The sequence below is a fragment of the Alligator sinensis genome, unplaced genomic scaffold, assembly GCF_000455745.1.
Source record: "Alligator sinensis unplaced genomic scaffold, ASM45574v1 scaffold419_1, whole genome shotgun sequence".
Taxonomy (NCBI): domain Eukaryota; kingdom Metazoa; phylum Chordata; order Crocodylia; family Alligatoridae; genus Alligator; species Alligator sinensis.
This window is the reverse complement of record NW_005842360.1, coordinates 1,054,825-1,071,069: the sequence shown is the minus strand read 5'-3', so window position 1 is coordinate 1,071,069 and position 16,245 is coordinate 1,054,825. Positions and strand designations below refer to the sequence as shown.

The 16,245-nt window shown below is 46.1% G+C and overlaps 1 protein-coding gene across 4 annotated transcripts in view; it reads right to left on the bottom strand.

Annotated features, from left to right (window-relative positions):
- Positions 1–16,245, bottom strand: part of LOC102376386 (protein spinster homolog 2) — a 166,564-nt gene that overhangs the window by 112,289 nt on the left and 38,030 nt on the right. For all 4 annotated transcript variants that reach the window (XR_003095361.1, XM_025210622.1, XM_025210620.1 and 1 more), the window contains exon 2: positions 9,167–9,232. The gene's annotated coding sequence lies outside the window, so the exon portion shown is untranslated. The remainder of the gene's footprint in view (positions 1–9,166; positions 9,233–16,245) is intronic.

Below are 16,245 nucleotides of genomic sequence, written 5' to 3'. Positions count from 1 at the left end.
TTTAGCCACATGCAGCATTCAAAATCTACTGTGCTGCTGACACCAGCTAGCATCCTGCTGATTAAAAATAAGAAGGTTGCTCTCGTATAAAACTATATGACAAAGATATTCCATTTTCCACTCTAAAAGATTTGGATGAAGTCCTGCGATTTGTGGCGATATCTGGGACTGGATGGGCAGGATGTACTAAAGCAAATGTAACAACTGTTAGGACTTTGAATGACGATAGCCTGCATCCCGGATTTCTACGGGAAGATGCTCTCCTTGCGTTGCTGTGAACAATTACATAAGTTAATTCAGTGAGGGTGCAAGGTGCTCAAGCTGTAACCCCAGGGGGCAGGGTCACATAGCACAGACACTGGCAGTGCCTGCCCCCATCCAAAGGAGACCAACAGCAAGTGTGCACAATGAAGGATGCATTAGTCACCACATTAGCAACATCTAATAAAATCCTTCTGCAGAAAAATCAGTCTGTACTGTTCACATGCATGGGGAGGGTCAAGGCTAAAGCTGGGGGGAGACTAAGATTTGCCTTCCCCTGCTGACCTGCTTGGTCCCCTCTAGGAATTTACATGTTAACAACACGAAGCAAAAGCAGGGCTTGAAGGGTGTGCAGGGAATCTGTCATGCTGCCTTCTCAGCCAATCCAAGGGTGCATGTTATAAAGGTGTATTTTGCAGCCGACACTGGCTAGAGTAGGGGATCACAGCAGGACACTAACAAATTTTCTATAACCTGGTCCAGCCTTTGGGGCCTAGTTCAGGAAAGCACCTAAAATGTACACGTGGGTTTAGTGGGATTTAGGTATAGGGTTAAGTGCCTTCTTGAATCAGAACCTCAGGTTGCAAAAACTTCTCAGTTAATATTTGATCTAATCTGGAACCAGTTGGTGAGCAAGTGGAAGCCCGTGTCCAAGGACCAATTTCGTAAGCCATCTAGATTCCCACCATGCTACTAAACTGCCATTTATCTTCTCTAATTGGCTCTGGTGTCAGCAGGTTTTCAGAATTCTCTCTGGCCTGAATTGATCTGAGTATCATACAAGTCTTAAACCTCATTGCCAGGCTGAGCAAAGGAAACATTAAAGAAAGGCAAAAGGGATTATTATTATTATATATACGTTAAAGAAAGGCAAAAGGAATTATTATTATTATAGATACACTCAAAGCAGCCTGAATAGTGGTGTCATTTAATGTCAGGTCATTTGGCAATGCAGGCATTTAGGGTTTTGTAAGTAATTCTGCACAACCAATCAGTTTATATTGTGCAGATTTAGATGCTGTCTGTTTTTTTTCTGAACACATTTTTCTTTTCTTTTTTGAGGGGGAGTAGACTGGAAACAGAACCAAAGCAAAAATGGACCCATTTGTTACCTCATATGGTCCTATTTTGTGAGCAAATGTCCTAAGGCATTATTAATCTTGTTCTGCAAAACCGGATCACTTAAAAAAAAAAAATACAGAACTAAATATGAAAATGTTCTTCTTAATAACAAAGCGGAATGTTTAATTGAGGGTGCGTCTTTTCTGGAAATAACCAGTACAGAAATGCAAATCAGATTCAGCCCTTCCAGAATAAAAAAGGACCAGAGGAATTTGTGAGTCTAAGGCTGACAAGCATCAGCAGTGCCCCAGCCCTGACCTGCAAGGAGCTGTCTAGAGAAATGAAGCACTTGAATCTTCATGCCGTTAGGTCTCTGCAGAGCCTTCCAACAAAGGCACCTGCATAATTGTAATCGGAAAATGGATTGAGATTCAGGGCAGCTTGCAAAGGCCCTTTAGCAGACTGAAAGTAACAGCTTGGCTCTGAAGGTGACCCAAGGGGATATGAACCTGTGACTTCAGCTCCGAGTTTCTGCATTCGCTCCTCTGTCCCCCAGCCAGCCCGCCTGTCAGCCCTTCATTACGTTAGGCTGATACCAGTTAGGGAGACACAAAAGAATATCTTCAACATCCTTGCGTTTGCCAGCCTCAGAGAGCCTTTTAATCCTATTTCTGCACCTACTGTGCTCAGAATAACCAGCACACTTGGCATTCAAGTAACAGAATCGTATCAATTTAGGCCCAGCCCTGCTAGCCTTGCCCCAAGGCATTCATCAAGGCACTTTATTTGAATGCACAGCCTTGCTTCTTAATCGTTATTGCTTAAATTGGAGCTGTTCTATATAGCTATGTCTTGATCCCTGCAATCGTGTCATGGTACAGAAAGGTGGGGAAGTTGAAATGAAGCAGTACAAAGACAAGTGGGGCAACCAAAATGAGTTTACTGATTTTTCTCTTGTGCTGAAGCCATGACATTCAAAAGCCCTTGGCATGAAAGCAGTCCAAATCCAGCAGGGTGCTGGATGCCTTCAAATCCCACTGAAGTCACCTGGGGTTGTGGATGCTCAGTCCTGCTGAGGGGGGGGGGAAGAAGGGTGGGAGTCCAGTGGGAGATAACTTGCTCCCTTCCTTTCATCTCTTTTGATCTTGACCCAATCCAACCGGCTTTTGGATATTAGGACTTCCTCTGAAGAGATGTCCACAGCCCTACAAAATAACCATTCTTTTTTTTCCCCACTCCACAGCTCTTTCTCCAATCATTTTTCTCCAGCAGACTGCAGTGCCTGCATGCTAGTGCTGTCTCCTCTGTCATCGCTGAGATCAGACCATGCAGGCTGGAAGAGGTTGGAGTTCAATGGGAATGACCAGCTCATTGCGTTGAATCTTTAACTGTTCAGACACTGTTCCACACTTGGCTGCGTAACCGGCTGGTTGCGAGGCCTTGGGCAAGACGTTTCTGTCCCGTCTCTTCTCTCAGTTTTTCCCAGGTAGGCTATGGTACCCCTCCCAAATAACACACTGCCACCTTCCTCTGATCTGTGTTCTGCTTAGGAGAAAACAGCAATAGCTGCAAGAGGAAAAAACTTCAGGGGCACGTGAAAAGAAGAATGAAAAACAAAGAGAGAAACTGAAGAAAGGAGAGAAGAAAAATTTAGCAAGGCACGCATTGCACTAGTGAGAGCAGTGTTTGAACAGGTCAGACTTTGGAGGCAGGTAGAAGGAAGCAGCTGGGATTTTCAAAATGTGATCCTTATTTTTTTAATAAAAACAAGGAATTAAGACTCTGAAGTAGTTTTGTGACCCTGATTCCCCTCCCTCCTCTCAGCTGAGATGATATATAAAGCCAGGTTTTGCCAGTCTTACATACTCTTCCAGCCCCAGCTCCTTTGCAGCTCAACCCTACACAGTTATCTTTTGCAGGACAGGGCTGGCAACAAGTGTACTGACTGATCGCAGTTGTCTGGTGCAACCAGACTATGGTCTTCTCCTGCATATGCAGATATCGGTCAGCCCTGTCCTCCCTCCGTCCAGCAACCGGTGAGAAACTAAATGGATCCACAGGCCAAAACCACACAAAGCAACACTCACGCACAAGGATCCAGGAAAATTCAGTAACAATTATTTAAATAGCATCTTACAGGTAGCCTTCTAAAAATGTAAGAAGCCCAAGGCTCAGTTTTAGCACCATCAAGAAATAATTGAAGCTTGGGAGTCACCATAGTTATGTGCCTTGATGTCTTGAAAAATACTACTAAGCAAGCAGCAATTGTGACCCATCTGTCAGGGTGTCCTCTGCTGTCAAAGGATCCTTGTTAATAGAGATGACTGCATTTTGCTCAGTTCCATTATGGCTGAGGCATTAGAGTTCAGGTAATTTTGCCACATAAAGAATTACAGGGTTCCTGGGAACAGCTTGTTACATCTTTGGTTTGCATAGCAACTCCTACCTAGAAGCACAAAGAAACAAAATACAACTCAAATGTTCTTTCTGCACAGCTCCCAATCCCATGTTTTTTCAGAAACATTTGGGCTACAGAGGTTGGGAGAGTGCACATGTAGATTTTGTGCGTTTAGGTGGAGCGATGGCGAGATGGACTGAGTGGCCAGATCCAGGTGCGCTGCAGAGCCTCATGCTGAGGCTGCTATTCCCCAGCTGGCTGAACCCCAGCAAGACAGGGAACCCTGGGCCGTCTGCTCCCCTGTCTCTGCACTGTGGAGCTCTGTGCTGAGGCATGTGGAAACAGGGAAGCAGCCAGCCCTGGGCTGCCTACTCCCCCATCTAAAGGCACACTGTGCCCCAGCCAGGTGGGGAGTGCCTGGTGGGGGTTCAGGGTGCACAGAGATGGAAGAGCAGGCAGCCCTGGGACCGCTTATTCCCTTCCTCCACGAGCTACTCCTGGACAGGCTGGGGCACAGGGTGCCTCAGCACAGGGGATGCCTGTTGGTTAGTCCCCTGAGGCATCCTGTGCCCCAGCCAGCCCTGCCACAGCACATAGTACAGTGGGACAATGTGTCCTGCTGCAAAGCACACAGGCAGGGACATGCACTGCAGCACAAAGAAGAGGCACAAATTTGTGCTACTACTATCTGTGCTGCTGCAAATACAAGTCCCTTCCCATGTGGACGTGGCCTGTGTGTGCAGGACTAAGTGGCTATGAACTCAAATTTCAAGAGTTCCTTTTTTCTTCCATTATTTGGGTGTGAAACACCATCTTTCCCAAAATAACTTTCTATAGCATTATGGTTAGAAGGGTTTTCAGTGCTGTAAAATTAGCTTAAAGACTTGATGACTGATTAAATCAGCTTAAAGACTTGATGGCTATCAACAAATCCCTCATTCTCTCTTGTTAAAGTTTGAAGTCAGTGTCATGCACATTAAGTGCAAGATCAACATCCTGATAACCAAAATCCACTTTTTCATGGGCAGGTACAGGCTAAATGCTGCAAACTTCACTGTGATAGGAAGGGCCATCTTGGGGGCACAAGCGTACTTCTGTCTCAATGGCCTTGCATAGCATCTGCAGGCTAAATCAAAAGGTGAGGACATGAAAATGCCATTCTTGGCTCTGCCACAGGTTTCCTGTGAAACTCTGGATAAGTTCCTTAAATTCACTGCATCAGTTTCTGACTTGTAAAATGTGGATGACAATATAGATTATTTCAGGGCCCTGACTTACTCCTGGTGATCTGTGGCTTATTGAATGAGCTGTCCAGCTAATATCCATGCCACTATTTACAGGGAAAGTCACTTCCCTACTTAAGTCACAATGGCAGAATCAGGCCTTCAGTATGTTTTGAAATCACTGGATCAGAGGTGCTATAGAAATGCAAAGTTATCACAGATGCTGTGAAATGGCCAAAACTTTCAATTCAGTGCCCCTAGGAGACAGAACAGAACACATGGGAACAACTTCCAGACCAGGAAATGACCACAGAGAGGGTACTGTATTTCTTCACCAAAGGGGCATGTTGTTGCTGACAGAAACTACTGCATTCCCATTAGCAATATTCCAAACAATAAAAGGGCCTTTAGGTGGCCTGCCTCTTCACTATAGAAATAAATAATAATAATCCTTCATGTAGCAACGGGGATTACGATCAAATATTTGCTTTAGAGGATGAGATTTTTCCATCAGAATATTTTATTGGAAGCACTCGTTGTCTAATAGTACATGGAGGATCTGTTCCTAGGGGCACAATAAATAAAAATAACTGCTGCAAAAAAGGGCTGGATTGAGATCCAATATCATTTTGGGCATCACTGATTGATGCTCCTTCTCATCAGCAGTATTTGTAAAGTTCCAGCCTTCTGTTCTTGACACGTGTTGCACGCATCAGCTTAGCTGAACTCTGCCTTTCCAAGAGGAGAGCAGCTGGTGGAGAATTAACAAGATAGGGATGGCAGATAATTTGCTGGTGTACCCATGAAGCCAAACTCTCATTCCTACTCTGCAAAGTTTAATTGAGAGCCATATCCTGCAAGATGCAGTAATTTCCACAGAGATCTTGTCTAGTGCCTTGCAGAATATGACCCAGACACCTAGTAAAAATGTCTGAATAAGGAAGGGGACAAGCTGAAGAATGAGAGAACAAGAGAGTGGGAGAGTGTCAGAGAGCTTTTGATGGATCTGAATGAGTTCAAGTCAGCAGGGCCCGATGAACCTCCCAGGGTACTAAAGGAACTGGCAGAGGAGATCTCAAGAGCCCTTGGCAATAATAGATGAAGTCTTGGGAGATGGAAGAGGTACTAGTAGCCTGGAAAAGGGCCAGTATAATGCCCCTACCCTCAAACAAACAAAAACTTTGACAAAGTATCTTCTTGGGTAGATCAAGGGAATTCTATGGATATAGTGTATCTGGACTTCAGCAAGGTTTTTGACAAGTTTCCACATGACCTTCTCACAAGCAGGCTAGAGAAAACTACTATAAAGTGAGGAGACTAGTGGCTCAGTGGATCCATGTCAGAACGGCAGGAGGTTTCAAGTGGAATCCCGCAGGGATCTGTTCTGGGTCTAGTGCTGTTCAAGGAGTTTATTAATGATTTGGATCCTGGAATTTAGCGCTTCTTGAACAAGTTTGCAGATGATACAAAACTGGGAAAGACTGTGAACATGTTAGAGGACATGAGCAAAATTCAGAGGGATCTTGACAGGTTAGAAACCTGGGTTGGAGCTAACAGAATGAAGTTCAGTGTTGACAACTGCAAGGTAAGGTGCTGCATCTCAGGAAGAATCATCAGAAATACAAATACAAAATAAGTGATACCTGGCTGGATAGCAGCACCATGGAGAAGGATCAGGGAGTCTTGATAGATCACAGGCTCAATACGAGTCTGCAATGTGACGCAGCTGCACAAAAGGCAAATGCAGATTTGCAGTGCATTAATAGAGGCATTAGGTACAAGACACAGGAAGTGATAGTGCCTCTCTACCTGGCACTGGTTAGGCCTCATCTAGGATACAGTGTGCAGTTTTGAGCTCCATATTTTAAAAAGGATGTGGAGAAGCTAGAGAGGGTCCAGAGGTGGGCAACAAACATGATAAAGGGCTTGCAAGGCAAGTCATACAAGGAGACACACTGACGGAAATAGGCATGTTTAGCTTGCAGAAATGGTGTTTAAGAAAGGACATGATACCAGTCTTCAAATACTGGACAGGCTGCCATAACAAAGAGGCATCTTTTTCTCTTGCTGCAGAGAGCAGGGCACAGACCAAAAGCTTGAAGTTGCAATGAAGAAGGCTTAGATTTGGTATCAGGAGACACATCTTCGCTGTTAAAACACTGTGGAATAGACCACTGTAGGGAAGTTGTGGACTCTCCATCATTGGAGGTGTCCAAGAAGAGGTTGGACAGGCATTGATTGGTCAGGGATGATCTAGGCACAGGGGTATCTATGTTCTGGTATGGGTATTTCCTGTGCTTCTGGGCTTCACTGGTTGCCACATGGGGCCAGGAGGGAATTTTTTCCACTCCTGCTGCTACGTGTCAGAGTTTTTTTAAGCCTTGCTCAGAAGCATTGGGTGTTGTCTGAAGCCAAGAACGAGGATTTTGACTGGAGCACGCCAATGCTTCTGCTGGGTCTTAAAACTGTAGGTTCCCAACTAGAGGATCTCGTCCCTCTGCTCAGAGTCAGACCAGTGGTGATAGATGGGGTCAGGAAGGAACTTAACTCCATGGTCAGATTAGTACAGGCTGTGGGAATTTTTGTTTTCCTCTGTAGCGGTGGTGTGGCCCTCTTCCTGGGATCTTCCTAGCATATTTTAACCACCTTTGCAACATCAGGACATTGGCTGCCATGTTCCCCCTGCCCCCCGTGGCAGATTAGGGTGTCTTGTGGTTATGTCAGGGTTCACTGCATCACTCTGCTAAGCAGTTAGACAATGGATGTGTATAGGATGGTTTGGATAGGGAAGATCCTGCCTCAGATGGGGAGCTGGACTAGACCTGTGGAGATCCTTTCCAGCCATACTTCTCTACGACTCTGTTTCACTGGAGCAAACCAAGGTGCAAGTGCAGCAAGCACCCCTGGCAAAATGTAGTAAGAAACATGACTAGACCAACACTCCCAACATTGTCAATGGAACTGCACCAGCGATGGGATTTTTTTAAAGAGCCCCAACATATAGTATTATTGATTTAATTTGGATTGTAATTGTGCCTAAGAGCTCCAGTTATGGGTCAGGACCTCACTGAGCTAGAAGCTACACACAGCACCGCAAAAAGCTTACTCTCTCATACCAGTTAAAATCCTTTATCAGATAAGAAGCAGCATTCCTAAGTTTCATTTACTGAGTTGCATGTATATTCCTTGTTAGTCCCATCAGAAAACCAGTGCAAGACAACAGAAACACCAAACTTCCAGGCCTCTGCCACCTTGACAATCACCTTTGCAAGAGGGCTCTTTTTCCCCTTAAAGACTGCATTTGCCCCCTGACTGGTTTACCTCCTCTCTGTAAACATCAACTATTTTGTTATCATTGTCATCCTGGGGCTGTCAATCAGAGTCTTCAAATTCAATCTGATTAAGGCATCAGCCAAAGCCACATCACACTAGAGGCCAAAATACCTGGTTTGTCCTGGACTGAGCAGAAAAGTCCATAGTTTGTAGCACAAGGAAATGCCCTGAGATCTAACAACCCTTCTTCCGTAAACGCAAGGCCAGAAGTGTCTGATGCAAATGGCCCAAATTCAAAGGCTTTGTTTTCACCAACTAAACCAACAGGATAATGAGCTAAACATATGAGGAATGGCTATTAGCTCCTTCCTGCAACGTTCATACTCATTAATTTATTCCAATTGTGGCATTCATTTCTTATACTGTGTTACTTTGTGCTGCCTGTGTTTAAGAGGGCAGCCATACAGCATGACTTTCATACACCAGAGGAGTCATACTATATACAAAGTGCAAACTTTCAGCTGAAACAGATCCACCGCTGAGTTGCTATGCCCAACCTAAGACTCAGGAAGGTGGCTGTCTTTCACTGTGGCTTGGCACTTCTCTTCCCTTAATTCAGTTCCCATAAGCTAAGAGAACAAATGTGCTCACTCACATCGCCTGTTGCACCCAAAACATCCTTATCCCACGCACTGGCAAAATGAGGCTGCAGCTGGCTTCATCCTCCAGGTCACCAAACTAGAGTTTATTTGGATGCAGCAAACTAAGCCACTGCTAAGTGAAGGCCAAGTGCACAGCTACTCAGTCAGGAATTATTTGCCAGCCCATTATATTTTAACAAAGCAAACGCATGCATAGAAGGACAGCCCGACCTTTGTTCAAAAAACCTACAAGATACCCCCTAAGGAAAGGAAAAAAACCCAGACAGACAGGAAACACAGACTCTTACCTGTTTGTAGCAAGCCAGCTCCACTGTCTTTGACTCCAAAATGCTGCTGGATGTCTAGCAGTACACCTGCCAGGAAAACAGAGAAGAAACTCAGCATCTCCAGCCTAAGAGGAGATTGCAGTATAGACAGGTGGCAGCCCTGAAAAGCCTGCAGAATCTCACATTGTGCAACAGCATTCGTAGCTTGTGCCCCGACTTCTTTCCAGTACATGCTTGTCACTGCCAGACTGATCGAGGGTAACTGAATTACCAGCAGAGTCAGCAGGTTAATAGTGTTGTGCAAAACATTTACAGCCAGACAACACACACAAGAATCTCCCCTTGCTCCATTTCTTACTTGTAATTTGCATGACAGTATCAACAGGTGGCTTGAATACAGATCAGATTCCAACCCCGCTAGGTGATGGGCAGACTTATGACAAAAGATTGTTTCTGCCCCCAAGAACCTGCTGTTAAAATAGGCAAGAGACAGGGACCAGAAAAGAAACTTTTAGAGAGAAGGTTATATGCAGTAGGTCAGTACTTGAGTCGGTAACAAAACTGAGGTCTCCCAATTACCAACCCAGAGCTCCATCTACTACCAGTTTGCACTGGTTTCCAAACCCCGATCAGGTTCTTCAAGTGGTTCATGTCCATTTGCAAGCATTTCAGGTGGGCCTGGCACTGGCTCTGAGGATCTCTGATAAGGGGCACTGCAACCTCACGTATGGGACTGAGAATCAGAAGCCCCCTTCTGACAATGACTTGGAGAAACCCCCTTTCCTGTACCTCAGTTTCCTCATTTATCCAGCTTCAGTCCATCCTTGTTTCTGGTGCATTTGGGGAAAGAAATTAAACTACCAGTTTAGCTAAAGGTAGTGGCATGCGAGTAGATGCTATTTTAAAACCGCAATATTCAAAATACATAAACTCATGCAACGCCCCAATAACCAAGACTCAATGTAGACCTATATGTTTTGTAACATCCACTTCATCTAGATTTTTCTGCTATACCCAACACCAAGGCCCTTTAAATTTACTGAAATGCACATGGGAATGAAGTGGCATAAAACACCAAGTTCAGCCACATCATTGCTCCAACATGGCCCGAGGTACAGCACCACATCCTTGATAGTTTGGCATAATGGGCAAGTATTTCCCCAGCTTTAGAGGCTCCAGTTGGGTTAGACAAGGGTTAACACATCTGGACATTTGCCTACACCGTACGGAAAGGTACTCCAGCTTCTTTGGCTTGATGACAACACATTCACTTGCTTCCTCATTCCTACTTCCTGGTTTGGGCCAGATAGACTATTGTGCTGTTTCCTACCTTGTGGTTCTAGTTATTCTGACTTCCCTCACAAAACCAAGAAATCTAGCATTGTGCCTCTTAGAGAGAAACAGAAAGAAAGACAAAGCTTTCCCAACTGCATTGAGCAGCTGCTTTTATAGCCATAAAAGTTCAGCTCCAGCTAAAATTTAGTCCCAGTGTAACTCCTGCCCCTGAGTTAAGTGGAGGTGTGAGGCCACTCCAGACCCAGGGATCTGGATTGAATTACAGCCCCCAGGCTTCTTTGAGGGCTAGCAGGAGGGGAAGTGGAAAAGAGGAGCTGCGACAGTGGGGGACATTTTGCCTGGAGCCAGGGTGGTTAGAGCTTCCCTCCCTGATATGCTCCCAGAACCACTGATAGATGCCCCAGCGAGACTGTAGAGGAGCCTAGTCTGGGTGCAGCTGGGAGAAGGATCATCGACATCTTCCCCACAGAGGAGAGGAACTGACTGTTGCTACAGAATTGTACTTAAAAGGCCGCAGAAGGTAACAGGGTCAGTGTGATTGTGAAGTGGTGAAAGTCCTGGTGCCATCTGGGATGCTGAGGCTGTGCACAAGGTGAAGCTTCGCACCCCAAAGGGTCCTTGCAAGACTGCTGGAGTTGGGGTTTTAAGTTCCATTGCTGAAAGGGGTAATTTTGTCACCAGGTTTCCATGCAGTTTTTAGTGGGTTTTTATATATATATATATATATATTACAGACTGTGTTCTAATGCCTATGGGTGTAAATACATCCAACTTATTTGTACCCTCTTGTTAAACTGAGGTACTTCTGGGGGCACTGAGTCATTACAGCCACACACTTGGCCCCCTCCTCTGCAAGTTGGTTTTATTTTTGGCCCCCAGAATGATTCTGCTCATCCTTAGGAGTCAGAGGAAACAACTCTCAGAGCTACTTTAATCTCGCTGGCCATAAAGCATCTTAGCTTTCAGAATAGTACTGACCAACACCACACCGAAACACATGGGAACAAGCATTTCCAGAGGGCATCTGGGGCAATGCCAGGAAAACAAGCAAGACTCAAGGAAAACGGGGACATGAAGGAAAAGGAAAGAAAAGGCAGGCTGCCCATATGGGTCACCTACCTCCATGTCATTTACTCAAGACAACAGCACTCAGATTGCTTGTAGAAGGGCATCAATAATACGATATCTGCCCCTGAATAGTGCATTCAACTTGCAGTTCACCACTTTCCCCCTACAGCAATCCCAGTCGTGAATTCTCTGACAGAAGAAGTGCTTTCTGCTTCTTCCCCCAGGCGGCATGCTCTTTGTTTCTATTATGCTGCTCAGGTCTCCCTCGGCCTTAAAAGCTGTGCTGTGTACCAAGGACTCTGTTCATGTCTAATTCTAAAAGAAGCCCCGAAGTTGCTTTTATTGTTTTTCCATCATCACTGGAGATCTAGACATGGTGCCTTGCGTGAGACATCTTCATCCACTTTCTCTGGGCTCCCCTCCATCCCTGTCCTTCCACCATGCCTTCCTGGTCTTCGCTGCATTGGTAGCTGGAATACAGTCATATCAGCAGAGCCTGATGGATGGAAACAATTTTGCATCTCCCTAGGGTAACCTATCAGAACTGGTGCAAGCTGTGCTCTGCCCTTGGAGTCGGATTCAGAAAGGAGACAAATCCATTCCAGCACCCAGCTGGGGGGCCTGCTCCTTAGCTCCAGTTATTATAACTCAGGCTTTCAGCTCCACTGTTTGGTCCTCAGGGTTGGCCAGATTGTGGTCATCATCACGTATGTGAGGAGAAAGTAAATCAGAGTGAGCTCAGGGCAGCACGACTACAGCGTCAGCTCTGCAGCTCCATATTTACAGAAGCATCCCATTGTGTTGTATCCAGCTTTAAGTGAGGACCACCTCTGCTTACACTCGCATGCAATCTGGCGGCCACAACCGAAGGAGTAAAACCTACTCCTTCCTCCAGTTAACACTTAGCTTTCTGCAGCTTGGCTTCAGACACTCCCACCGAGTCAGGCAACAGCACTAGAAGTGCTGACCTCCCCCTGGTATGGTGAAGGCAACAGCCATTTCTCTAGGGACACATACAGTGCAAGGCTTAGATGAAGAGCAGGCATGGCAACTGTCCCCTGGCAGAAGGGTGCTGGCTTGCGTGGGGGCTGTGTTGCTCTGCAGCCCCACCATGTTGCATCTCTCTCTACCTTGCAAAGAGAGGGCGAAGTCCTGCCCCCACTTCACATGCTCAACTCCCACTCAAGTGGGTAAAACGCCTGACAAACTGGCGTTTTACTGCTTAAATAAATCCCCCATAATATAGAACCAGCATATTACCTAAACATCTCTCAGAAAGATAAAGAGCCTGAGCTGCACAATGCCAAGCCAGTGACAGGAGGATTGTGCTGCTCCCTGAAAAGCTCAAGAGTTAGGGCTAGAGCTGACGAAGGAAGATATTCATTGTAGATGACAGGTCCTTCCTGAGATCTGTTCCTGGGTGTAGCAAGAAGCCTGCATTTTGAAATATACCCTTTGGTGCAGAGGCATGGGGTTAATCAGCAGGCAGGACCTGTACCTTCAGAGCTGAGAAGCATGTAAGCCAAGAATGAGCTAAAATCACCCCATGCCATTACCTGCAAAAAGGGCTTTTATATCATGAGTGGCACAGCCCACTGGCCTCCACAGGGACCCCTAAGGGTGTGTGTAGATGAAACAGGGACCCTAAATTGAAGTGGTGGGTTTTTAAAAACATTGCTTCAATTTAGGGCCCTTTAAACCCCTGTGTTGTGCACACACCCTGCTGACTTATCTGCCTCTCTGGTGGCGGGGAGGGGAGGGCAAGCTGCTGGCGAGCAGCGCGGTCCTTGGGCTGCAGGGGGTGGGGGGCTGGTGCTTACCCCCCGTGGCAGTGGCACCTCCCCCTCATGGCAGCAGCCCACAGCCACTCGGCTCAGGCGGTCCCAGTGGGCACCACAGCCGCGGAGAGAAGAACTGGGCCCTCTTGCAGCTCCGGCAGGAAGGCTCGGGGGGAGGGAAATCGGGCTCACCGCTTTGTTTTTTTTTCTTGGGCAGAGCCTGCCTTCCCAGGCTGCTGCCAAGCTGCCTGCATGGGCTTCCTGCACAGCCCCTGAGCTACGCAGAGCCCAGTGCTTTGCTCCACAGCTGTAGGGCAGTTTGCTGTGCCCCAAGTGATTTAAGGTGCATTATGCCACCGAATTTGCTACAGTGGCTGTAATTAATGCACAATACATCGCCAAGGCATACAAACACTGACACCATTAAAAAGTGGAGGAAAAGCATTTAGCCCTCTTTAAAGTGTCATGCACACATGCCCCCTGTTTCATCTACACAGCCAAAGGCAACGTACTTCTATTTAACTCCGTGTTATTTGAAAATTCCCCAGAGGCACATTAAAATACAAAACATTACTGGGGTGGGGGAAGAGAATACTAGGTTAAAGAAAACATCACCTGGGAAATAAGTGGTTCTCAGATGTGCTTAAGAAACCTGAATTGGAGGAGGAAGGGATTATAATGGTGCCTACAAACTACATGGCAAAAAGGCGAGGTCTTTCTATTCTTTGTAAAGAAACAGCTACTAAAAGGATAATGGCTTTACATTTATATGGTGCCTTTCTTCACAAGGGAACCTAAAGTGTTCTACCAGCTTGAAGTGATGCAATCAAACTAAAGCACAGTTCTCACCCCAAATGCAGTCACCTTTGCATGGAGCTTGCAACATTCAATATGTCAGGAGAGGAACTGGAGAATGGTCTCTCTCCACCCTGGAAAAACAGATAAGTAGGATTTGAAGTTTACATAGGAGAATGCTGGTTCCATCGGGATAGGAATTCTAAGCCCCCTGAAAGAGACTGGCAAATGACAGCCAAAATGGGGAGAGAGAGCACAAGTGAATAATTTACTTCCTTTAGATCTGCTGTCATTCAAGCTCTTCTTCCAAATAAGCTGTGAGCTGTCCTGCAGCTACATCCATCCAAACTCCTTGGGACAGACACTACACATAAACTGGTTTAAGTGATCAGAAACTGGTTTAAGCCTGTAACAGAACAACATTCAGTGCACATAAACCAGTCTGAAAATGGCTGAAGCCAATTTGAGATAAAACTGGTTGAATGTAGTATCAGACTTAACTGATTTGGCTCAAACAGGTTTATGCAATGTCTGTCCCAGGCCCCTCGCTGGTTTAAGATAAACTGGACTCCCCCAGCATCCCGGTATGCTGTCTGGGCTGGGCGGGGGTCTGCTCCACAGCAGGGCTGGCACTTCCCCTCTGCTCCCTTGCTGGAGCTCCAGCAGAGACTGCAGGTAAAGCAGCATCTTCCTGGCTTTCCCCTGTCCTACGCCGCCTCACTGCTTGCTGGACAAGCAGGGATCACCCCCCTCCCTCCCATCTCCTACAGCATGGACACTAGGCATATGGTATGCTAGCTAATGCTGTGGGAGGTGTGTGTGTGTGTGTGTGTGTGTGTGTGTGTGTGTGTGTGTGTGTGTGTGTGTGTGTGTGTGTGTGTGTGTGTGTGTGTGTCCAATTTTACTGGGGCAGGCAGACAGAATAGCAAGTGCTTAGGGCTTTTTGGAGCTAATCAACAGATCAGCTGGTAAACTGTTTAAGAAGAGTTTGAACTAATGGACAGAGGCTATTGTTTTGCTGATGGGGTGATAAACACCGTTATTATCCCTCTGCTGGCTTGCTTGCCTGTCAGTTTGCTGCAGACAGTATAAAGCAGCAAGGGGGAGATTGAAAAGCTCCATATCATCAATAGTTACATTGCACTGCACACGCTCCCTCCCCTTGCCTCAGAGTGCTAGCAGGGGGCTGGCAACACTCCCGCCCCTTGAGCAGCCAGCAGGGAAAAGCCTGGGACTGTGCAGGCAGACCTCCCTAATCAGAGGTCCTGTAGGGGCCTGGCCACACCCCCCTCAGCTCAGCACTGCATAAGGGAAGGGAAGGGAGAGCTGCTTTAGCATTCCCTGACTTCTAGCCTGAGCCACTGCAGCCATGTACCTGAATTTCCTCAGTCAAGAGAAAATGTCTGCCCAGTTACAAATCAATTCAGCTTAGCCAGGTTAGACTAACCTACTCAGATTGAATCAATTCAGGCTCAGGTTTTTTGAATGGCTGTCCCTAGCCATAATGGACACTGATGTTCCAGTCACTACTACACTTGACTCCAGACGAAACAATCCAAAGTTAGTCTGCAACTCTGACTTGCTGCTCTACAAGATACTTTTTTTGTTTCCTTGCTTATGGGGAGAGGAAGGGGGGGTTAGGTACTCCACTAGTAGATGTAATATGACAGTTTAGCTACACTCTATGGTCCCATGTGGGTGAGGAAGATAATCTCATGTGATGTATGACGATCTTTGTGCTTAATTGGCATGGATTTCCTACTTCACATAAGCCTATTTTGTATTCTCTTTGGACCACAGATGTTTTGATATAGGATTTGGAACACTAAATTGGAGGCAGCAGGGAACAGATGATGCAATAAATGCATGGGATGATAGGAGCTATTTCTTCCTCCAAAAGCTTTCTTCCTCAATATGCTGAAATGCTGGGGGGGGGTGGGGGGGGGCGGGGGCCTGAAATCACTCCTTTCCTAATTTTGTGCAGTGATGCTTATCTTTGTTTGGGTGCATATCAAAGAAAGACTCACCCAGAACTTTTTAAATAAGTTTTAAGGACAAATAAGCCAAGACACATTTAGGGGAAAAAAATTAAATGGTGTTTGTGGCTCTTTCCTGTGTCATTCCTTGATCTCTTCTTCTGGACATCAGGGAGAACTGGAGAAT